Here is a 25,073-nt window from a genome sequence, read left to right as displayed (position 1 = left end):
TATACACACTCCTTAAACCAGGCAAAATAGAAGATTTAACCCCCCGAATGCTTAATACAACCCTTACGATCAAATAATTTTGCCTTCAGGAAAAGAGCCCACTTCTTTGTAGAATTACGAATCTTCCACCAAAGTTTCATAATAAGAGCTTTGTTCATAGTGGCCATACGAGTTAGTCCGAGACCCCCCTCCTCAAAAGGGCAACAGATTTTATCAAAAGCCACTACCACTACACGATTAATGTTCGAATCACCAGACCAAATAAAGTTACGGATAGCCCTCTCACATTGAATAATAAACTTACGAGGCCACTTATAAATAGCCATATTATGAATGTAATAACTGGCAACAACTGATTTAACAAGAACAATGCGATCATGAAAAGATAATAACCTCCCTCTCCAACCAGCAAGCTGATTTTTAATCTTTTCAACAACATTGCTAATATGGCGATATCGAACAATACCTGTCATAATTTGAACTCCCAAATAGCGGTCCGGAAAAGTAGCTACACTCATCCTCAAATAAGATGCAATATAATTACACCAACTCGAAGAACCACCACCATGATAAATCTTACTCTTTTGACGACAAACAGTCTGACCTGAAGCACGCTGATAACTACCCAACAAGTCTACAAGATTATGAAGACTTTTGGAATTACCTTTACAAAAAATCATTATGTCATCAGCAAAGAAAAGGTGAGTAGGAGAAATACCACCTCTAGTTACCATGGGCGTCATCTTTTTATCACGAAAAAGCTTCGTAATATTTCTGCTAAGAACATCCTCAATCAAGACAAAAATCAAAGGGGAGAGGGGATCACCTTGACGCAAACCTCTGTTAATTTTGAAGTAACCTTCCGGACTACCATTCAAAATGACAGAAATTCTAGCAGACTGCAAGATATTAAAAATCCAAGCACACCAAGTTTCAGAAAAACCATACTTACGGAAAACTTCAAGCACAAAAACCCAATTTACCTTGTCAAAAGCTTGAGAAATATCAAGTTTAAGGCCAATGTTGCCATCCTTGCGTTTATAATGCAACTCATTAACCATCTCCGACGCCAAGCTAATATTCTCATGAATATTCCTCCCTTTCATGAAGGCTACATGTTCTTCAGACACAAGCTTATCCAAAACTGTACCAAGTTTAGTAGCTAGGATCTTAGTGAAAATTTTGAAGAAAAAATTACTAAGACCAATTGGTCTGAAATTTCGAAGAGTATTAGCACCCCTTACCTTAGCCAGCAAGATGATAAAAGATGAATTAACACCATTTGGAATACTACCCGCATTACAACATTGAATAATGGCCTTGGTTAAATCATCATGAATAATATCCCAACAATGACGATAGAAACAACCAGAGAAACCATCCGGCCCTGGGGCACTATCCGCACTCAGATCAAAAACAACTTGATTAATTTCTTCCGGGGAAGGAATCAAATCCATGGCGTTGCTCTCCTCAACAGAAATTGAAGCATGCTCAAAATCAAATAAATCACCTTCTATCACCGGATATTGGCCATTGAACTTATCTTCATAGAACTGAACTACATGATTACGAAGCTGCTCATAATTTGTCAAACAAGTCCCATTCAAATCAACAAGTTCCGAAATAGTATTAGAACTTTTTCTAATTCTAATTTTTTTTTTGCTAGGTCAAAATGGTTTATTAAAGCAAAAAAAACGTAATTACAAGAATTACAAAATTGGAGGCTCTAGGCCTCCCCACCCCCATAAACCAACGGGGCAAAAAAAAACTCTAAAAACTCATAAAATAAGCTCCTAAACACGAAAAAAACATGCAAAAAGAAGAAAACTAGAAACGTTTTCGTCCCTTATTTCCAACTCTAAATTTCTTCTTCTTGGGAATGAGACCAGCAATTACTTGAGTTAAATCATAGTCTCCATAAGACTCCTTGTAAACATCTTCAGAATCATCATAGGTTTCATCATAGTCATAATCCTCTCCATTTTCATCTGAAGCATAATTACCACCCGGAACAAGCTTAATAGGAGATTGTGCTTTCTTCTTAGTTGACATTCTATCCATTTGCTCCTTTTTTTCCTTGAAATACTCTTTTCTAAAGGCTGACTCTCTATTGAAATTAGCACGCACTTCATCATTCTGAATGGTGCTTGCCTCCTCTAGTTCCTCATTTGTCAAAATATTATTCATATCAAAAACACATTCGTCCAACCCGATTAGGCTTTTCTAATTCTAATACTACTATGAAAGAAACTGGAATTACTTGAACCCTCCACCAACCATTTGTTCCTAGACTTTTGCTTGAGCATAGTTAACTGTTGCAAACGAGTATCACATAAAGTTTTCATAGCATCCTTCATTGCATTTAGATTAGCAATATTACCAGGATTCTCATCTGAAATAAGAGCTGCTGTCTCAAAAAGAAGTTGGTCTTGCTTCAAACGAGAATTCACATTACCAAAAATCCTCAGATTCCAATCCTTCATTGCAATCTTCATCCGCTTCAATTTATAAGGGAAAATAAAATCAGGAGAACCATGAACAGACAAAGTCCAACTCTCATTGACCATCCGAAGAAAATCCCCATGTAAAAACCACATCTTTTGAACACGAAAAGGAGCTCTACAAGGCCTAGGAACAGAAAAAGGATAACCAAGAAGAGTAGAATGGTCGGAAACTTCCCTAGGAAGATCTTTACACCGCCAATTCTCAAATTTAGCAAGCCAAGCCGCATTAATAATTGTACGATCCAACTTACTAGTAATACGACTAGTACCAGATTGCCTATTACACCAAGTGAATTTGCTGCCCAAGGAATCCGATTCAAAAAGATTATTGTCATCCATCCAATCACTGAAATCATCAATGACAGACGATCTTATTTCCAAGCCACCTTTCTTCTCATTCAAACGCAAAATACAATTAAAATCACCTATGACCAGCCAAGGTGTAATTGAATCTTGCATAACTAGTTGCTGCCAAATCCTAAGCCTAGTAGTTTGAATGTAGCTAGCATGGACAAGAGATATACACACCATCAACCGCAATTGTAATAGCTTGTTTACTAGAATTAACTACAGAAACATGAAGCCCATCCTTATAACAAACCCAAAGATTTGCAATACCAGAATTAGCAGAATTATTAATAATAAACGAAGAATAACCTTCAGAAATTAGCCTCCTCCCAAAATTTGCTGAGCACGCCACTTTTGGTTCAGCAAGACCAAAAACTTCAAGATGGAAATCTCTAATCAGCTCCCTAAGTTAAGAATGTGCTGCTGTACGCGCAACACCATTGATATTCCAAAAAAGAACCCGCATAATTAAACTCTGGGTTGGAGTTTATTATTTAGCTTCAATTGCTTAACCGAGTTTGAGGAGGATTTAGGAACTGATTCCTTACGAGCACGAATACCCAATGTCTCATCCGAGTCTGATAAGGAATCCTGATCAGTTAACACATTCAATTTGTTTTGCATATCTATAACCTGCTGCCTCTTAGCTTGTTTTGTAAGCTCACCAAGTTTACTGAAAACCAAAACATCATTGCCAGCCTTGTCACTTAGGATGTTAAACTTGTTGTTAGAGACAAATTCTGAAGTTTCTTCAAGCGCATTACACAAAGGTGTGGACGAGGATGTAATATCAATCCTAGCAGGAGGAGGAAGTTTAGTTCTTGCCAATTCAACATTCCCCCTGCCTTAGCATTCAAGCTTGAGGTACACAACGACCTAGCTTTACTAGCTAATACTGAATGCGTAAGAATGGCTTGATTGTGTTTTTCAACCTCAGCAGATGCCATACGCAAAACAGCTTCGGATTGAGCTAAACTATCCTGCAACTGTTGTTCCAACTCAACAGTGCCACTGATGCACAAAACATTATCAGCCACATTATTTGAAGTACCTTCACCAACGTGAGTAATCTTTTCAGGCACAAAAGGAATAGACAGAGCTGTCTTTCCCTTTTTCTTTCGCCTAGCTTCTTTCCATTCCGTACCAGCATTGTTCTCATGATGTTGTTGCTTGTTAACTAACACAATAGCCTGTTGCGAATCAGCATCCACTTGCGGAGCTTTGACAACTTCACCTCTTGTTTTCTTTCTACATTCCCCATCTGAATGTCCAATAATGCTGCACTTAGAACAGAATTTAGGTCTTTTAAAGATCTCAAAAGGTTGACAAAACTCACGTTCTCCCACAGTGACATTAATATCATCAGATTTGAGCTCAGCAAAATCAATATCAATGAGGACCGAAGCAAAGTGTCCATACTTATGTGCCAACGCTCTTTTATCAACCACAATAGGAGATCCTAGAGTTTTCCCCATTGCAAGTAACGTTTTTTCAATCCAGAATTCCATTGGAAGCCCAGGAAACTTGACCCAAGCTGTGGAACGTGAAGATCTTTGTTTGTCAGCATCAAAACTAGGAAACCATTCCATGAGATTTAGTTTCTGTTGAGCAACAACCCATTGTTCAGCCTGTAAAATCTTCACTTTATCCTCCTGCGACAATAACTTGATGATGAAGAAACCCTCTATTCAACGGAACAAAGCGAACCCGGCCTTCACCCAGTTGCCATTGAAGTTCTAGGTTTTTTTCACGTCAGAAAAGTTAAGTTCTTTGAAGTCTAACCTTCCAATAAGACTAAACTTCCATAAGGCACATCCTTCCATATATAACTCATTAGAAATCTCAATAGAAGGTTTTCCATTTTTCAAAGTAGGGTTTGGCAGAGAAGAAAGATCCACGGAGGTTTTAGGAAGCTCTTTCCTACCCTTGAGTCTATCTGCATATGTTAAAATCTTAGAAGGTGCAACTATATGATTTGGATCAACAGGATCTCCCATTGAATCACCAAAAGATGATCCAAGATGAAGCACTACAAAAAAGTTTGAAAAAATCTCCAAAATCGCCAGAGCAAAGAGGAGAGAGAAAAAAGTCGCTACCAAACTAATGAACCATCATTAGTATCGTTATCATCCATTCTAAGGAATTCCCATTCAGAAGAGAGGGATTGAAGAAGAGCTTCTTTTTCTGAATCATTCCCTTCAAATACAGTCTCAAGAGTAATCCCATGCTTCCTTAGAGGTTTTACATGACAAGACATGATGTAAAAGATCATGACTCACTGCATGTATTATGGCATTTAAACCATCAGAGTTCTGTTTTGCAAGAGCTCTTTCTTCATACATATAGAACGATAAGTGTTTAAACTCATTTTCTGAATATTCCACTTTCGGCCGTTCATATCCTTCTTCGATTTATAGCCATTAATAAAATCTCGGGATTGAAGAAAAGATATCATAGCAGATTTCCATAATGGATAACTTTTCCCATTAACTGAAGTAAATTACATTTGGCAGTTCAATTGAACGAATAAAATCTGGTTTGTTATCATAACTAATTCCTTCACCATCTTCTAGAAAACATCCTCTCTTGCCATCACATCCGCTGAAAAATTAGCCTCTCTATAAGTGTGAACAAAAAGAATTCTGTTGTATCTAGCTCTTACCACAATCCACCTTTGTCTAAGAAACCACAGAATTGCCAAAGTATCACTACTATAGGCCTGAACTGCTCCCATTGAATCTGTACGAATACAAATATCCCCACCCCAAAATTTAGTCTCCCATTCTAAGGCCACTATAATACAAAAGAGTTTCACCAAATAATTAGTACGAACCCCAAAACCAACACTCATAGCTCCTAATATATTAGCATCAAAATCATGAACCACCACACCTGCACCAGCTCTACCCGGGTTCCCTCTAGAAGCACCATCACAACATAATTGCAATTTATTAACCTCCGGAGGAACCCAATAGCACTCCTTAGGATCTGAAATCTTCACTCTTCTATGTTGCACTCTAAAGTAATCAAGAACACGCAAATCATCTTGGTTGTTAAACATGAACCCCTTCAAACGCCTTGAGTAATCATGGATTTGATTGAAAACCTTCTTATGAAAGAAATTTCAACTAACCTTTTGATTACCATAGATAAAACCATTCCTTGTCATCCACAATTCTGATCTAACAACCAAATTAGCCAACGATCATAAATCCTTAAACATACGATTTTTACCCTTTGCTTCTTTATAAGCTGTAGTGAGATTTTGGTGAGGGAAAATACCAAAAACATCTGCAATCCACAACCACACCTTGGAAGCAAAATCACAAGACCAAAGAATATGATCTAAAGTCTCCTCTTCTCTATTACATAAGCAACATTTATTAACTACTTGATATTTAAATCTACTTCGTACCTTGTCAAGCGTTGCACAAGCACCACGAAGTAATTTCCAATTTCTAGCAGCAAGAGAAGGATGAATAGCAGGCCTCCATAACAATTTTTCACCCTCCAAGATAGGTTGTCTCTTGCGAATAAGCTCTTTGGCCGAAGAAACAGAGAACTGCCCTTTGTTATCCGGTGTCCAAACCTTGTAATCTTCCCCACCCATCGGAACTGGCAGGTCTTCTAAAACAATACCAGCAGCTAAGAACGTATGTAAAGCATCTTCCGTGAATGCCCATTCCCCATTTGCAATCATATCAGCAACGCCAGCCTGCCTATCCAAGTCCTCAGGTCCTAAAATATCCGCAATAGAGATATCACCCCACCAAGAATCAAAATATAATGATGTGGATCTGCCATCACCTATCAGCACCGTTGAATTGAATTCGACTTCAGGGTAAACCCATCGAAAAACTGGAAAAATAGAAGATATTGTATATCTAACTAAGTGCATGTTCTTAGTAAAGAATTTAGCACTTAAAAAACTCGCCCAGACTTTTTTAGAATTACAAATCTTCCAACACGGCTTCATAAGCATGGCCTTGTTCATTACCCGCATTTGAGTGATACCAAGACCCCCCTCTGAATACGGAGCACAAACTTTATCATAAGCTACTACAAAAGATTTACTCACCTTGGAATCACCTGACCATAAGAAGTTGCAGATTTGATAAACTCCTTTCGAAAAAATAAATCCTTCAAAAACTTTTGCTTAGTATCAAATTTTGTAGTTGTACAAAATATCTCATGTTCTTCTTTTGTTGTTAACTGAGTAGCACTCACCTTGGGTTGTGTTTGCAAGCCCAAGTTTGAATCCGAGCAAAAAGAGTCCTTGTTGGTTTCAAGTTCTTCATGTCCAGAGTCCAAGTGTGTTTGGATTTCCGTGTCTTCCTTGGACTCTTCTTGTAACACACTGAATTTGTTCGGAGATAAAACTCCACCAGCACCAACTTTCGCCTGTGTAGCTCTTTCCAAATCCTCACGAACCTTCATTAAATTAGCTAAATCTTCTTCCATTTTTTTTCCAAGCTCCAAAACAATACGCTCTTCAGTACTTAATTCAACACCTTGTTCCACCTGAGCCTTGAGATGTGCTACCACACCAAGAAGTTCAAGGTTTTCCGAACTGAATTTGGCTTGTTGTTTACCATTGTGTTGTACGTCATCTGCTACTGTATAGTCTTCAGCAGTAAACTGAGAAAACGTACCCCCATTATATCTTTTCGTGATTGCCTGCTCTAATACCAATTGAAAAGATGAGGGTACCCAAATACACCACCATCTTTTTGTTTCAACCTATAAGTCCTCTTAATAAGTGTGATCATCTATGGACAAAGTCGAGACAATACAACAACTTATGTATTCACACTTTGTGTAATCGTCTATGGATACGAGATCGAGACAATACGACAACAAGATAACTTGTGTGATTGACTATGGATACAAGATCGAGATGATAAGACAATCAAAGTGTGCTACTTGATAATAGGTTCGGTAATAACCAAACTCTATAGGATCACTATCAAGTATAATGAAGTTAATGTATGTGAATTTTACTTTATTATAATAAACGATTATAATGCGGAAATCAAAGTAAAAGACCAACAAGATTTTGTTAACGAGGAAACCGCAAATGCAGAAGAACCCCGGGACCTAGTCCAATTTTGAATACTTTTTTTTTTTTTTTTTGCTCGGTCAAAATCCTTTATTAAAGCAAAAAAAACGTAATTACAAGAATTACAAAATGGGAGGTTCTAGACCTCCCCACCCCCATAAACCAAAGGGGAAAAAAACTCTAAAAACTCATAAAATAAGCTCCTAAACATTAAAAAATTAGCATAAAGAAGAGAAATAGGAAATTAAAAACGTTTTCGTCTTCCAACTCTAAAATTCTTCTTCTTGGAAATGAGATCATCAATTATTTGAGTTAAATCATAGGGCTCCTTGTATTCATCTTCATAATCATCATAGCCATAATCCTCTTCATTTTCCTCTAAAGCATAATTTCCACCTGGAACAAGCTTAATAGGAGATTGAGCTTTCTTCTTAGTTGACATTCTATCCATTTTCTCCTTTTTTCCTTGAAATAATCTTGTCTAAAGGCTGGATCTCTAATGAATTTAGCACGCACTTCATCAATCTGAATAGTACTTGCTTCCTCTAATTCCTCCCTAGACAAAATATTACCCATATCAAAAACATTTTCCTCCAACCCTGCTTGAATATCCTTGTTATGCTCACGGCTTGGACTGCCCTCATTATACTTTGAATTCATAGCCATGATCTTGGCAGCTTGCTTGGCCACTTTTCTAGCTTGCTTCCTGGCTAGAATATCTGCATCAACTTCCCCCCAATCTTTCGAACCCATACTATTGTTCGAGTCACTAGAATCATCTTGTTTCTCCTCCACCAAAACCTCACTAGAATCATTAGCAAGTCCTAACTCAGATTCTAGGGCACCATACTTGTTATTCACCACAAGTTCAGTTTGAAAAAGCTCATCCACAAAAGGAGTTTCAAAAGATTTAAATTTAAAAGGAGTACCTTTGTTTGGAGATCCCTTACTCTTTACTGTTTTCCAAGGAGTACCTTTGTTTGGAGATCCCTTACTCTTTACTGTTTTCCAATCCTCTTTAGATATAACGTCCTGAAGATCAGTTTGCTTGGACTTACTCTTGGTCATAGATTCACGCTTTGAAGAAGTATCCAAGTCAGCCACGGCCTGAATATTTGTTGTTGTTTGCTTGGATACGAACTCAGAATCCTTGTTGTACACGGACTGTTTATCCACCTTAGACACGGACATATCCAAACTGGAGTTTTGCTTGGTCACGGACTCAGAATCATACTTGGTCACAGACTGAATATTTGGAATATCTTCCAAATTCTTCTTAGACACGGACTCTTGCTGGCCTTTAGAAAATTGCACGGACTGATCTCCCAAAATTTGCAGGGACTCTTGCTGAGCTTCCCTAGTTCGGGAATGGCTTTGCTTACTAGAGTTCCCTTGTCTACTATCTGCATTGTCAATATGGACAGAATTATTACGTAAAGCAAGATCTTTTTTGGCTGAAATATTGTTTTTACATCTCATCAACTTAATCTGAGCTTCACGATACTCAGTAAAAGCTTTTTCGAGCTGCTCTTCTAGTTGTTTATCATCAGACTTCTCATGAATTGATTCAATAATCACGTTCCCAGACTTCACAATATCATCATAAACAGCACTCTCATGAACTAAATTTATACTCTCCTTACCAGCCTGCACATTATTGACGTTAATTGCATGGCCTGCATGGGAAGTTTTACTAACTTCTTTCCAAACAGATTTGATTGATTTTCCTTCTTTGCCATTCTTAATGTTCACAGTAGGTGACTTCTTTTCAGCATTAGAACCTCCCAAAATTTTCTTTGCAGCAAGGAAATTCTCAAATTTGTTGCCCATAAACTTACAATGAGTGCAGAATTTGACATTCTCTAAGTCTTGAATTTCAATATACTTCCAGAACTCTTTTCCATTTGCCTTCAAGCGAATTATTTTAGGAATCAACTTAGAAAATTCAATATCAATTAGAACCGCAGCATAGTTTCCAACATCATGATCCAAAGTCTTTTGATCAATAGCAATCGGTTTTCCAATAATTTTAGCAATGGAAAGAAGAATTTTCTTAGTCCATAACTCAATGTACAAACCAGGGAAACTTACCCAAACTGAAGCTCTTGAAGTTTGCTGTCTTTCTGGATCAAAATTTGGGTAAAAATTAAAAACCCTAAGCTGTTGATTCTGTATAACCCAAGTATCACCATGCCATACACGTTCCTTGTCATCTGCTGAAATTAACTTTATGATAAAGAACCCTTTTGTCATTGGAACTAACTTACATCTTCCGGCACCGAAACCCCATTGTTCCTCCAAACTCTTTTGAACATCAGCAAGTTTTAAGCCCTTAAAGTTCAGCTCAGTCCGGGATAACTCAATCCTTGTCTGAATTGGAAACTGAAATAAGAGTCGTGAATAAAGAAACTTCTGAAGTTGTTGGAGCTACAGATAGAGAAGATATTACACGAACAGATTCTATCAATGCAGAGTCCGGGATGAACCAAAACTCTTCAGCTCAGACCGGGATAAACAAAATATCTACAACTCAATCCGTGTCTGATTTGGAAACTCAAATAAGAGTCGTGAATAAAGGAACTTCTGTAGTTGTTGGAGCTACATCTAGTGAAGATATTACACGTACAGATTGTATCAATGCAGGCCATGCAGGTCAGACCGTGGTTGATTTGATAAATCTTAAAAACACTCCTACTGACGTTATTGATGCTAATCAGTTGGAAAAGGAGCTAGCTAAATCTGCTGCTGAGTTGCGTGAGGCTTAGATGAAGTTTATTCATTGTAAAAATAATATTGCAGCTCAGAAAGATATAGCTTTACGTAAGGAAGATATGGCTGCTCAGAGCTTTTCTAAAGATGAATGGACTCAAGTGAAAGGAAAGAAACCCCCTAGCAAAGGTATTTTCTCTTTTACTCCTTTTGTGAAGGATTATACTCCTTTTGCGGATGATTTGATGCAAACTGAAGTTGTGGTTAAAAACAAATTTGATGTTCTGGAATTTGAGTTAGGCCTTAATAATGTTATTATTGAGGAAGAGGAGGAGGATCAAGTAGAATCTAGTGACTCAGATGTTAGTATGGGTTCCTAAAGTTGGGGTGAGGTTGATGCTGACATTTTAGCAAGGAAAAAAGCTAGGAAATTTGCCAAACAGGCTGCTAATATTTTAGCAAAGCGTTCCTTGCAATCTGATTCAAGTTTGGAATCTTCTCCCAGCAAGTCTATTGAGGAATCTCCAAGCCGTAACACTAACATGGAAATTCAATCGGGGTTGGTTGATACTGTTTTTGATAAGAATAATATTTTGTCTAAGGAAGAATTAGAGGTGGCAAGCAATATTCAGTTGGAAGATGTGCGTGCTCAGTTCATTAGAAGTCCAGCTTTTAGACGAAAATATCTCAAAGAAAAGAGGGAGCAAATGGAAAGTATGAATTCAAATAAAAAATCTCCTAGTAAGTTGTCTCCTATTAAGCTTGTTCCTGGTAACTTTGCCTCTGAGGATGAAGATGGAGAGTTTTATGTGGATGAAGATGAAGATGTCTTGGGTAACTATGCTTTTGATACGGATATTATGGATGGAATTTTTTCTAAGAGCAAATCGTATAGAGTTGGTTGCAGCAGAAGTAAATTGCAAGGAGTTGGTTATAGATATAGGTAGCTTCTTTTAATTTTCTGGTTACTACTTTTGTTATTTCTTTTTTGTTTTTAGTCCCCTTTGGTTTATGGGGGTAGGGAGTTTTGTGCTTCTTTTTTGTAATTCTTGTAATTACGTTCTTTTTGCTTAATAAACTTTTTTGACCTATCAATCTCCCAATGAGACTGAACTGAAATATATCACGTCCCTCTGAAATATATCCAATTTTGAATACTCTCAGAAAAAAGCCTCTATACAAAATCTAAACCAACTTCGTATTGTTGAGACCAAGCAGGCTACCCTTAGCTACTTAGTTCCCTCGGTATCCCTGCGCCTTCGGCTTCTAGAGTCACGCACGTGAATAACAAGTCCTTTGGATCGTATTCCAAACAACAAAGGAAGAATCTGTTTGGTAACCACTCTAATCAATCTTTGCTATAAGATATAGATGAGTTGTTGACAAAGGCTCTTCCGTTTAATCTAATAAACTCATTTGTTTGGTTATATCTATCTAAGTTTAACTACCCAAATAGTAAAGTATAGATTCGCACTCAATCGAATAAATCTGATTCTAGTTGGATCCCATCCGATCAAGGTTTGTGCACACAATTCACAAGATACGAAAACCAATAAGAAATCTTCTTCGTCTTCAAATATTCTCTTGTGATCAATCACACACAGAACGGAGTCTTTTAACAACGGATTATCACAAGATGTCTTTTGATCTAACAACAGTTCTAAATATCCCGTCGATACTTCTATTTATTTTGAGTGAATCTTATATCAGAAGAGAAGATTCTCAAGAATAAACAAACTAGGTGCAATCAAAGTTTCAACAACCATTAGTCAACCAAATCAATCGAAAACTAATAACACTACAATTATCTAGTTTCCCACCAACGGTACTCGTGGAGCTTCTTGATCCCACAAAAGTCTTTAAACGAGCGGTCGTAAGAGATTTCACCTAATTAGGATATTTTCCTCTCCGAATAGACGGCTCCACCAGAAACAACAAGAAATGAAGTTTGCCTGGCTCTTAGGATGGTCTGATAGAAATGCAAACTTAGGTATTTATAGACCAAGGATGTTTGGACACAAAGGAATTTCCAAAACCGAAAATATTCTCAAAATATACAATGAATGGCAAAATTCGGTTTTCATAATTCTAATAAAAGCTTGTCCAATATTTCCGAAATCTCTCAATAGAAAATCTCCAATTAGTAAATGCATATTACTAATTTTTATCCGGAGAGGCAAAATACATCTTGCGCTTCTGTTTGGGTTAGTTTCCCTTGCTTGTACATAGAATTATGGACAAAAAGGATTCTATTATCTATTGCAAAAATTCTTGGGAAGCCAATTGCTATTGATCAGAAAACTTTGGATCATGATGTTGAAAACTATGCTGCTGTGCTTATTGATATGATTTTTCTAAACCAATTCCTAAAAGAATTCGTTTGAAAGCTAATGACAATGAGTTTTGGCAATATGTTGAAGTTCAGGATTTGGAGAATATCAAGTTTTGCACACATTGTAAGTTTATGGGTCATAAGTTCGAAAATTGTCTTGCTGCTCGCAAGCTTTTGGGAGGTTCTAAAATTGTCTTGCTGTCTCAAAAACCTCAGAAAGATGATAAACAGGTTAACAATCCAAATAAAAAGTATGCTTGGAGTGAAGTACGTGGAAAAAATAACGTGAATGGTAATGGTTCCAATGCAGACAAGGGAATTCATTCTAAAGTTATTGTTTCCCATGAAAACCATGAAGAGAACGTCAATAATATTGAAGCAAAGGAAGGTATTCAGTCTGTTGGTGCTATTACAGCACAAACTGACCAAGGTGTTGGAATTTCTTCACATCAAGAGAAAGAATTAACTGAGGATAAACAATTGGAGGATGAGCTTAATAGCTCTTTTGTTGAGTATCGTGAAGCTCAGCTCAAACTAATAAGATATAAAAATGCAATTGCAGCAAAAAAGGATATTGCAGCACGTAAAAATTCTGTTCATGCAATTCATGAAGCTGTTCCATCAGATAGTATGCAAAGTAATTCGAAGATTACTAGCAAGCAAACTCAGTCAAGGACTAACGTGGAATCTGGCTTGGTTATGCAGAAGCAAACTTCCGTGCCCAATAAGAACTCTGAGTCTGTATCCAAGCAAAACTTGGTTTTGGAAACTCAGCAGCAGTTCGTGTACAAGGAAAACTCTGAGATTATGTCCGTGAATTGTCATACTCAGGCCTTGAATATCTCTCCAGAGCCAGGGTCTGTACCCAACTCGGTTTTGGAAACTTATTCCAAGTCAGAGTCCGTGAATAAGAATAAGCATGCCAAGCAAGCTGAAAATCAAGCCGTGACTAATTCTGAGGCTAATTCTAAACAAGAGTCATCTAAAGAGGATTGGAAAACAGTTAAAGGTAAGAACTCCCCTACTAAGGGTACACCTTTTAAATTTAAATCTTTTGAAACTCCTTATGTGGATGCACATTTTCAATCTGAATTAGTGGTGAATAAAACAAGTATGGTGCTCTAGCTTCTGAGTTAGGCCTTGCTAATGATTCTAGTGAGGTTTTGGTGGAGGAGGAACAAGATGATTCTAGTGACTCAGACATTAGTATGGGTTCGAAAGAATGGGATGACGTTGATGCAGATATTATAGCAAGGAAACAAGCTAGAAAAGTGGCCAAGAAAGCTGCAAAACACTTGGCGTTGCGGTCTTTGCAATCTGATGCTAGCTTGGAGTTCAATAAGGCCAATGATGAATCTCTAGGTTGCGACAATGATCATAACAAGGGAACAACAACCGAATTTGATATTAATAATATTTTATCTATGGAGGAATTAGAGGAGGCAAGTAACATTGAGAATATTGAAGTGTGTGAAAATTTTATTAGGAATCCAGCCTTTAGACAAGACTATTTCAAGGAGAAAAAGGAGCTAATGGATCGAATGACACCTAAGAAAAAAGCTCAATCTCCTATTAAGCTTATTCCTGGTGGTAATTATGCTTCAGATGAGGATGAATATGATGATATTTATGAAGATGAATACAAGCATCCTTATGGAGACCTTGATTTGACACAAATAATTACTGGGTCATTCCAAGAAGAGGAATTTTAGAGTTGGAAACAAGGGGCGCAAACGATTTTAATGTTCCTAGTTTTTCACTTTATGTTATTTATTTGTGTTTATGAGCTTATTTTATGAGCTTTTAGCGTTTTCCTGCCCCTTTGGTTTATGGGATGGGGAGGCCTTGAGCCTCCCATCTTGTAATTCTTGTAATTACGCTTTTTTGTTATAATAAACCTTGGACTTAACAAAAAAAAAGCATATTACTAATTTTTATTCTCTAGAGATATGCATTTAATTGCTGGTAATTAAAGCATATAAAACCAAAACCTTAATTAAAAGATTCTCAATTTATTTCGGCACATGATCACCTTGAGTAATAAGGAATATCTTTGAATAATAAATGATGAGAGTTATTGTTCGTGTTCAAACTATGTTGACATCTTTTCACTGCAAATCCTTATTTCATATTTACATGGATTTGCATTCTTTTAATCGATTATACCACACTTCCAAACAAGTTTAGAATTGGTTCACCTGTTTTCCAAGACTACTATGTGATTAATCAAATACCAAATCACATACATGGGTTCAATCGGTTCTACCAATTACTAGGATCGGTTATACCTAATTATGGAAATACTTGTGATCGATCAAATTCGGTTGTTGTTTCGTTGAAGAAAATATGAAGGAAGGAAAGAGAAACTCTGGCGAAAACACTAGGGTTTAGTTTTTTCACGTAGGTTTCATAGTTCATCACGGATTCAATATGGTAGAAAATAATCCTAGTTCATCACGGATTCAGCAACACCAATCCTTTGCGGACAAGGTAAGGGCAAAACAAACCCTAAAACCAACAGGAGTTGATATTACTAGTTTACCTAATCCTACTCTGATTGATGGAGAACCATCCCTTGTTATACCCGCGGATTACTATGAAGAGGGTTGTAAACCCTTTCAACACAGTTTCATTGCAAGACTAAACTTCACGGGGCTGAAGTTCTTTGAGGTAAAAACTCTTTTAATATCTCAATGGCAGATTAATCCTAATTCTGTTAGGTTTATGACTATGGGAAAAGGTTTCTTTGTTATTATGCTACAAGATGAGGAAACTAAGGAGAGAATCAGACGTACAAAGTGGTTTGTTCAACAGCATGAACTCAAGTTAATGGATTGGTACCCAGGTTTTGATCCTGATCGTCAAAAAACTTCCCATGCAAACGTATGGGTTAACTTTCCTGGTTTACATGCAGAACTATGGACTGAGAAGAACTTGTTATCTATGGGAAAAGTTTTAGGGACTCCTATTGTGGTTGATCAAAGAACCCTAAATCTGGAGTATGGAAACTTTGCTTCAGTTTTGGTAGATGTGGATTTTGCAGAACACATTCCAAGTAGAATTAAGATAACAGCTGGGGGGAGGACGTTTTGGCAATACTTGGATATCCCAAAATCACCTAAATTCTGTATGAAGTGCTGCATAATTGGTCACAATGATGTTGAATGTAGGAGACAATCAAAGAATAATGAGAAAACGTCTAAGGCTGATGCGAAAGGGGAGTGGCAGAATGTGCGTAATAGGAGAAACCGTAAGGGCGATGGAGCTGACGCAACCGTGGCTGTTGCTGGTGGTACAAACGTTGTTGCTGTAGGTGTTGGCGCTGCTGTAGGTGGTGTAAACGATGGTGCTATTGTGGTTCATGATGTTGTTAACGGTGCTGGTGGTAATGTGGATGATGCTCTTGCTGTAGGGCACGGTGGAGCTGTGGTGAATGGGGTGGTTGAAGCTGGTTTACTGGAGAGTGCTGGTGGTTTGGAGCAAACTCTTTAGCTAGAGAATGATTTAGCGAATACTGAAGCCAATCTTCATGCAGCGTCTGAAGCTTTTGAGAAGGCTAAGAAGGCGTTAGCATTGCAAAAGAGTTCGGTTATTGGGTTGTCAATGGTTGAAATTGCAACCTCATCTAAGTCAACTAAGAGTGGTGAATTGGCAAGAACTAATCACTCTAGTGACAGGAATGAGGCGAGTTCTTCTTTTACGCTGGTTGAGGCTGGTAATAAGTCTTTGCAAGACATGGTGGTTGATAATATTGAGGATATCTCAAGCTACAGAGCTGTTGCTGAAACTTCTATCGTGGTTTCTCCTAATAACTTCAATGTTTTGAATGATGAGTTGGGTATGGATAATGATGATGTTGAAAACTTTTCTGGAGGGGGTTCGGATGCGACAAAAAACACTTCTGGAGGTAGTTCGGATGAAAAGTTGACGCCTGAGAAAGCTTCATCAGGTGTTAAGGGTGTTAAGTAGGCGAAAATACCAGTGGATATGCCAAAGAAAAGTAGAAAACCAAGACGGGTTTTGATTACAAGTTCTAGTTCTTCTCAACAATGTTTTAATGACTCCAAATCAGATTCGGATTCTGAAGTGAATGCTTTGGGAAACCGAGTTAGGAAGGGTGTCTCTTCTGTTTTACAAAGTAGGATTCCTAGCAAGATTCCACAAGCTATTCATAATAAAAAGAAGAGTGTTTCCTGATGAGAGTTCTATATTGGAATATTAATGGGGTGGCGAAGGTGGAAGCGGGTAGTAAGTTACGTAAATTGGTGCATGAATACAAGCCGGTAGTACTTTGTATTGCTGAGCCTAAGATTCGTTGCACTGACAATGTAATGATAAGGTTAAATTCTGCTGGTTATAATAAAAAGGTAATTCATAATTCTACTTCTAGTTCTTTGGGTAATTTATGGATTCTTTGGGATGATTGTATTGAGGAGCCGGTGGTGATTAATATGTCTAGACAGGCCATTACGGTTAAAACTGAGGGGGTTCTTATCTCTTTTGTTCATGCTAGTTATATTCAAGTTTTTCGTAGGAGGCTTTGGAGTCAACTTGAAGCGGTTGACGTAACTACTCCTTGGTTGGTTATGGGTGATTTCAATTGTGTTCTTCGTCAAGATGAAAAGAAAGGGGGTAGGACAACTCGTCTCTCTTGTATTAATGAGTTTTCGGATTGGATGGAGGATAATAACTTGTTTGAAGCAGATTCGTTGGGGTCTAAGTTTACTTGGACCAATGGTCAGACTGGTGTTTGTAGAATTATTAGTAAGTTGGATCGTGCTATTATTAATGAACCTTGGCTGTCTAAGTTTTCGAATTGGCGGTGTAAAGCTCTTCCTAGGGAAGTTTCTGACCATTCGACTCTTATTGGTTTTCCTTTTTGTGATCCTAGGCCTAGACGTGCTCCTTTTCGCGTATACAGAAGATGTGGTTTTCTCATCCGGATTTTTTGAAGATGGTGGAGTTATCTTGGATGGCGCCGGTGTATGGTAATCATGGTTTTATCTTTCCTTTCAAATTGAAGCGGTTGAAGGAGGCAATTAAGTTATGGAATCAAATGGTTTTTGGTAATGTCAATGTTAGACTAAAGCAAGCAACGCTTAAGTTTGAGGTAGCTAGTAGAAATTCTGATGAAGATCCGTTTGATGTTTCAAAACTTAATAATATGAAGGATGCTCTTGTTGAGGTTCAAGATATTCAAAGGCAGCAGCATATAATGTTAAAGCAAAAATCTAGAAATCAGTGGTTGTTGGAGGGTTCTAGTAACAATTCTTTCTTTCACAACTCTATTAAAATTGTAGAAGTGCTAATACAATCTCGGATCTTGTTGCTGAAGATGGGAGTACTATTACTGATCCGGTTCATCTTAGTGCTCATGTGGTTTCTTACTATCAGGCTAAATTCAATGGTGAGGATGGTCAGGTAAGTGAAACTCTTTTTGATTATGATCATGATTCTATTACTGTGGAAGAGTCGCATATGTTGGATGCTATTCCTACTTGTGATGAGATTAAACAGGCGGTTTTTGATTTGGGAGCTGATAGTGCGACAGGTCCAGATGGTTTCTCGGGGTGTTTTTATAGACATTGTTGGGAGATTATTCAAAGGGATCTGATTTTAGTGGTTACTTATTGCTGGTCTTCTAAAACCGTTCCTAATGGGGTTAATTCTAGTCTTATTCTTTTGCTTGCAAAGGTTAGGGGAGCTGCTAGGTTGAAGAACTTTAGGCCGATTGGTTTAAGTAATTTCTTTTTTAATATTTTTACTAAAATCTTGGCCACTAGGCTTGGTAGGGTGTTGGGAAAGTTGGTGTCTGAAGAGCAAGTGGCTTTCATGAAGGGAAGGAATATCCATGAGAATATTAGTTTAGCTTCTGAGATTGTGAATGAATTGCACATCAAAAGGAAGGACGGTAATTTGGGTTTGAAGCTTGATATCTCTCAGGATTTTGATACGGTGAGCTGGTCTTTTGTTCTTGAGGTTTTTAGAAGGTATGGTTTTTCTAAAGATTGGTGCTCTTGGATTTGGAAAATTCTGGATTCGGCGCGTATTTCTATTCTTCTTAATGGTAGTCCGGAGGGTTATTTCAAGATTAATAGGGGTTTACGGCAGGGGGATCCTCTATCTCCTCTTATTTTTGTTTTGATTGAGGATGTGCTTAGCCGCAACATCACTAAACTCTTTCAGAATAAGGATATATCTTATATGGTTAAACGTAAGGGTATTGCTCCTACTCATTTATTTTTTGGTGATGATATTATGATTTTTTGCAAGGGAAATATGGAGTGTGAAGAATCTGGTGAAACTTTTGGAGAATTACCAACAAGCTTCTGGTCAGAGGGTTTGTAGGGAGAAGAGCAAGATCTACTTCGGTGGTGGGACTTTGAGTAGGCGCCAGACCATTGCAACTTTCTTAGGTATGGCAATATCTAACTTTCCTGATAGATATTTGGGAGTTAAGGTGATGCCGGGGATGGTTAAGTATAGTCACATCAGCAACGTTGTTGATAAGTTAAGGGATCAACTTTCGGTTCTGAAAGGTAAGATGTTATCTTTTCAAGATAGGGTTGTGCTTGTTAAGAATGTTCTTTCGAGTTATTATATTCATAACATGGCTGTGTACAAATGGCCGGTTAAATTCACACTTCAATGTGAGAGTGTGATTCGTAATTTTCTGTGGTCGGGTGATTCTAATCTTACCAGAGCTTTTGTAGTTGGTTTTGATAAGATTTGTAGTCCTTTAAAGGAAGGTGGTCTTGGGATCACTAGCCTAAGGACTATGAATAAAGCTTTGCTGATGAAATTGTGGTGGGCTATAAAATCTTCTCGTAAGAGGTGGGCGAGGTTTTTGGAAGCCAAATTCACTTGTAGGTATGGTCGTATTAAGATGGCAGGAGTGAAATCTTCTATTCTTCCTGGTCTTCGTTGGGTTCATAAGGAGATGGTGGACAACACGAAGTGTTTTATTGGTGACGGTAGGGATACTTCTTTATCTTTGATATATGGTATGGAAATACAACCTTAGCTAGTGTTTTAAATCGCATGGATTTAGACAGATCAGCTCGTGTTTGTGATATTATTGTGCAAGGTGATTGGCAGATTCATGGAGTTCATTCGCAACTCCTTTTAAGTGCTGGTGTGGTGCAACAGGATTTACTAAAAATTCATATGGGAGTGGATAGGCGTTTTTGGATGCCTGATTTACAAGGTAAATTTTCTGTCAAGTCAGCTAGGGAATTGATTAGGAAGAAATATCCTATTTTGAGGGAGGCGGGGTTGTTATGGAAGAGGGTGGTGCATCCTTCTTTGGCGGCTCAGAACTGGAAGTTTATTCGTGGTGCGTGTGCTACTCTTGATAAGGTACGTAGCAGATTTAAAATTCAACTTGCATCTAAATGTAGTGTGTGTCAGATTGAGGAGGAGTCTCTCCAACATATTCTTTGGAGCCGTAATTTTGCGCGTCAAGCTTGGGAGTGGATTGAAGGTATTTTCAAAATTAAACCTAATTATGATATTATTACTTCTTACCAAAAGGAAAAAAATCATAGTGGTATTGTTAAGGATTTGTGGTTGGTAGTGAATTTGGTTGTGGGTTCAGAATTATGGTTCACTAGGAACAAAAAAAGTGTATGAAAAGAAGAACCCTTGTTGGTCTTTATTTCAAAAACGTGTTTTTAGTTTGATGCAAGATTATTCAGTTCGTATGATGAGTTATATGCATAATTCTATGGATGACTTGAGAATTCTGGAGTTTTTTAGGGTTCGGCATAGAAAGGTGAAGTTTACTGATCCCAAGGAGTGTTTTTGGTTTCCACCTAATGATAATGAATTTCTTTTGTGCACGGATGGCGCCTCAAGAGGTAATCCAGGGGTGGCGGGTGCTGGTGTTGTTGCAAGGAATGCAAATTGTGAAGTGGTAGGTGCAATGTGTATTGGTTTGGGAGTTACTTCTAATTATTTGGCTGAATTGTATGGTATTATTGTGGGTATGGAGTGGGCAGTTCAGTGGGGATATGCTTGCATTGTTATTAGATCAGATTCTACAAGTGCGTTGAAGGCTTTGGAAGAAGATAATGTTCCTTGGTTTGCTAGGCAAAGATGGATGGAAGTTAAAGGTTTATATGGTTCAATTCGTTTTGAATATTCTTTTAGAGAGGCAAATTTTGCAGCTGATGCAATGGCAAAGCGTGGTTGTTTATTAGAGGATGGGGTTGGTTTTCACTTTGAAGGTCGACCAGTTTTTTTAAGTTCTATTGAGTTTCCAAATGTAATTTATTATCGTTTTAAATAGGTTTTAGGAGTTTTTTAGGGGTTTCTCTGATCCCTTTTCTCCTTCACCTATCTTGTAAATATCTTTTTTATCAATATATTTTCTTGACTTAGCAAAAAAAAAGTATATAAAATTCAACATTTTAAAAAAAGAAAAAAAACTAGGATCGGTTACACCAGTTGCAAGGATCGGTTCCAAATACACATGGTCTTACTTGTGATTGGTCACACCAGTTACCAGGACCGGTTACACCAATTACAAGGATATATTACACATACTCAGGATCAGTCACATCAATTACTAGGATCGGTCACACCGATTACAAGGATCGATCATACCATCACATGGTGATTACTTAGGATCGGTTACATAACATAACATAAGTTAAGATCGGTTCTACCATCTCAGACATAATGGTCATCCAAAGATTTGCGATGAATAGCCGGACCAATAAGCCTAATGTTTTTCCTTTCGATTCATAAAACAAGTTCATGAATGTACTTCCTTTAAACAAAAGTAAAACATTGTTTCCTAGGATGAAATATTCACGATAACCCATTCACATAATCATAAAAATGTATACAAGATTATGTCGATGTCATATCTACGAAGTTCAAAAGATAAGCGTTATACTTCATAATCTAATTCCCTAATATTATGATAATATTATTATGACCGTGTCACATCACTAGAGTATTATACAATATGTACAGTATATACAACGTCGCAGTTATGTTTTCAATATAACACGACTTGAAAGATACGTTAGGAATGAAACAACTCAAGTCAATATTACTAACCTCAACTGGAAGGATGATGTCGTCGTTGTAGTTCGCCACTTCTTCACATTCTTCAGGTCTTCAGAGTAATACTTGCATGTTTCAACATTCCTATACTTTCTAGTCTAACCTAAACGAAGTTGACTCTAGTATTTAATCAAGCGACTCTAGATGAGTTTTGATACTAAAATATGACAACCAAACTTAACATACCAATGTTTGGTGAGTTCAACCGAGCTATGCACTAACAAAATTTCTCATACAAAGGCAGAGCTCCACCAGCAAACCTGGATGTATGCTAGCTGCAGATGATATTTTTGACAATGAGGAATGGATTGTTGACAGTGGTGCTAATAATCACATTACTTCTGATGCATCTGCTCTTCCAGAAGCTACTTCTTATGATGGTACTGAGGTGATAAATACATCTAATGGTGGAGGTATGTCTATAAATCACAAAGGTCAGTCTCGAGGATTGTTAATGATCATTCTTCATGCTAAATGATATACTTCTAGTACCTCATGCATCTCATAATCAGTTATCAGCTCACAAGTTCACATCTGACAATAATTGCTCTTTAACTCTTGACTCTCATGGTTTTTCTATGAAGGATCAGATTTCTGAGAAGATTCTCTTCCAAGGTCCACATAAAAATGGACTGTGGAGGTACTATATAAGTTTTGAATGCATATTTTGTATAATGATGAAATATCTGGAAGTGTGCTAGCAAGCACCAATGATGTTTTGAAGTCTCAACAGAGTGAGTTTTAGATACAGAAGAAGATACTTAGTCATTGAGTATAAATTATAAAATATATAACACATTGAAAGCTCGTCCAGACGAGGCTCTGATATTTCCAATATATATTTATGCTTTAAAGAGGTTACATGATCAATTGGAGACTCTTGTAACAATGGTTTTATTTCAATTATCTCGCGGGATGTAAAATATGAATTTTATACTTCTAGTGCGATTCAAAGACGCATAAAGTCCCCATGTTTCTATAATTGAGTAGAAGATATTTGTCAATTTTAGCCTTCGTCAAAAATCCACCATCAACACAGTTGAAAATATAATCGGGAAACTTCTCTCCAGGCTAAGTACTTCAAAAAAAAAAGTCATCTTCTTCATACTCCTGAGAAAGGAGATTCCAACTTGGCTTTGGAAGAACATTAGTAGTGACATTGAATTAATAAAAAGTTTGGTTGTTAGTCCTCATGGGAGGGTAAACAGATTCTAATCTAGAACGATAAATGGCTACCTGAACCTGATCACCCTCGTATTCCTGCATCCACTGCCACTAATCATGAAGAGCCTAGTTAAAGATTTGGGGTATAAGGAAAGAGAGGACGTGTATAATAGGAGTTGTTCGTTTCAATAAAACCTAAACTTATTTGTGATTCAAGGTTAATTCTGAACATCATACATACGTGTATACTTTGTTTAAAGATATGAATTCGGCACAGAAAATCCGGTCCACATATATAATAAATTAATATGTAGTTATAATTTTAAAAGATCAATTTTTGTATATATACAGTGTTAGAGCATAGCTCTGTTGAACCCACCAAGCGGTGGTATGTCAAGTTTGGTTGTCATATTTTAGTGAACCAAAACACATTTAAAGAGTAGCTTACTTCGTATAGGTTAGCTAGAAAGTTACTAGGATATGATACTTACAAGTATTACGTTTAGTTACTAGGAGTTGATTAGACTCACTAAATAGATCACATTTAGTTTTGGAAAAAAGTGCATTGCAACTTGATATTCCTTCATAGGGTTTCTCCTCCGGGATATCATCTAGGGTAGTAAAACAAGCCTTGTTGCGCTTTTAAGCCTTTTTGCTAGAACAGTATTTTGCCATAAGTCCGAACCTACGACACTTGAAACATTGGATATCTCCATCACCTTTTTCATGGCAAAAAGATAATGCATCAGGAGTTGATTTATTTTTCAATAAAACATCCTTAATCCGCTGTATTAGGAGTACAATTGTTGTGTCATCATATTTTTCAACAAGTGTTTTATCCTCTTGACAACGTTCCTCAGTATGATTTATACTTACTTCTTTCGAAGATTAATTAGTATTAACTGAGACATTAAATCCAACATTTTCGTTCTTCAGTAGAATGTCTTTATCAAAGATCTTTAACTTTCCTACAAGAGAACTTCCAGAAAGTATAGAAATATCATTAGCTTCTATTATGGCATGTTTCTTAGACTCGTATCTGGATGGTAACGATCTGAGAATCTTGTATACTATTTCCTTTTCAGGTATAGTGTTTTCAAGCGAGAAAGAAGGATTGACAATCTCAGAAATTTTAGTGTTAAACTCCTCGAAGGTATTGTTATCATCCATTCTACGGAATTCCCATTCAGAAGAGAGGGATTGAAGACGAGCTTCTTTTTCTGAATCATTCCCTTCAAATGTAGTCTCAAGAGTATCCCATGCTTCCTTAGAGGTTTCACATGACAAGACATTATGTAAAAGATCATGACTCACTGCATGTATTATGGCATTTAAACCATCAGAGTTCTGCTTTGCAAGAGCTCTTTCTTCATACATATAGAACGATAAGCATTTAAACTCAGTTTCCGAATATTCTACTTTCGACCGTTCATATCATTCTTCGATTTATAGCCAAGTAATAAAATCTCGGGATTGAAGAAAAGATCTCATAGCAGATTTCTATAATGGATAATTTTTCCCATTAACTGAATCAGCCATAGATTCAAATCTTATAGGTTGGATCGCCCCAAACACAGATTGTTATATCTTTTCGTGATTTTTTTATGGTAAATCTATTAATAAATAGCAAGAGTTTTACAACTAAATTTGTAAGAAAAGAGGCATAGCACCCCAAAAACTTACAAACTTACAAAAATTAATCATCTGAAGTAAATTACATTTGGCAGTTCAATTGAACGAAAAAAATATGGTTTGTTATCATAACTAATTCCTTCACCATCTTCTGGAAAACATCCTCTCTTGCCATCATCCGCTGAAAAATTAGCCTTTGTATAAGTGTGAACAAAACGAATTCTGTTGTATCTAGCTCTTACCACAATCC

Source organism: Papaver somniferum, unplaced genomic scaffold (genome assembly GCF_003573695.1).
Source record: "Papaver somniferum cultivar HN1 unplaced genomic scaffold, ASM357369v1 unplaced-scaffold_119, whole genome shotgun sequence".
Lineage (NCBI taxonomy): Eukaryota > Viridiplantae > Streptophyta > Magnoliopsida > Ranunculales > Papaveraceae > Papaver > Papaver somniferum.
The sequence above is the reverse complement of the archived record's forward strand: the minus strand, read 5'-3'. Positions refer to the sequence as shown.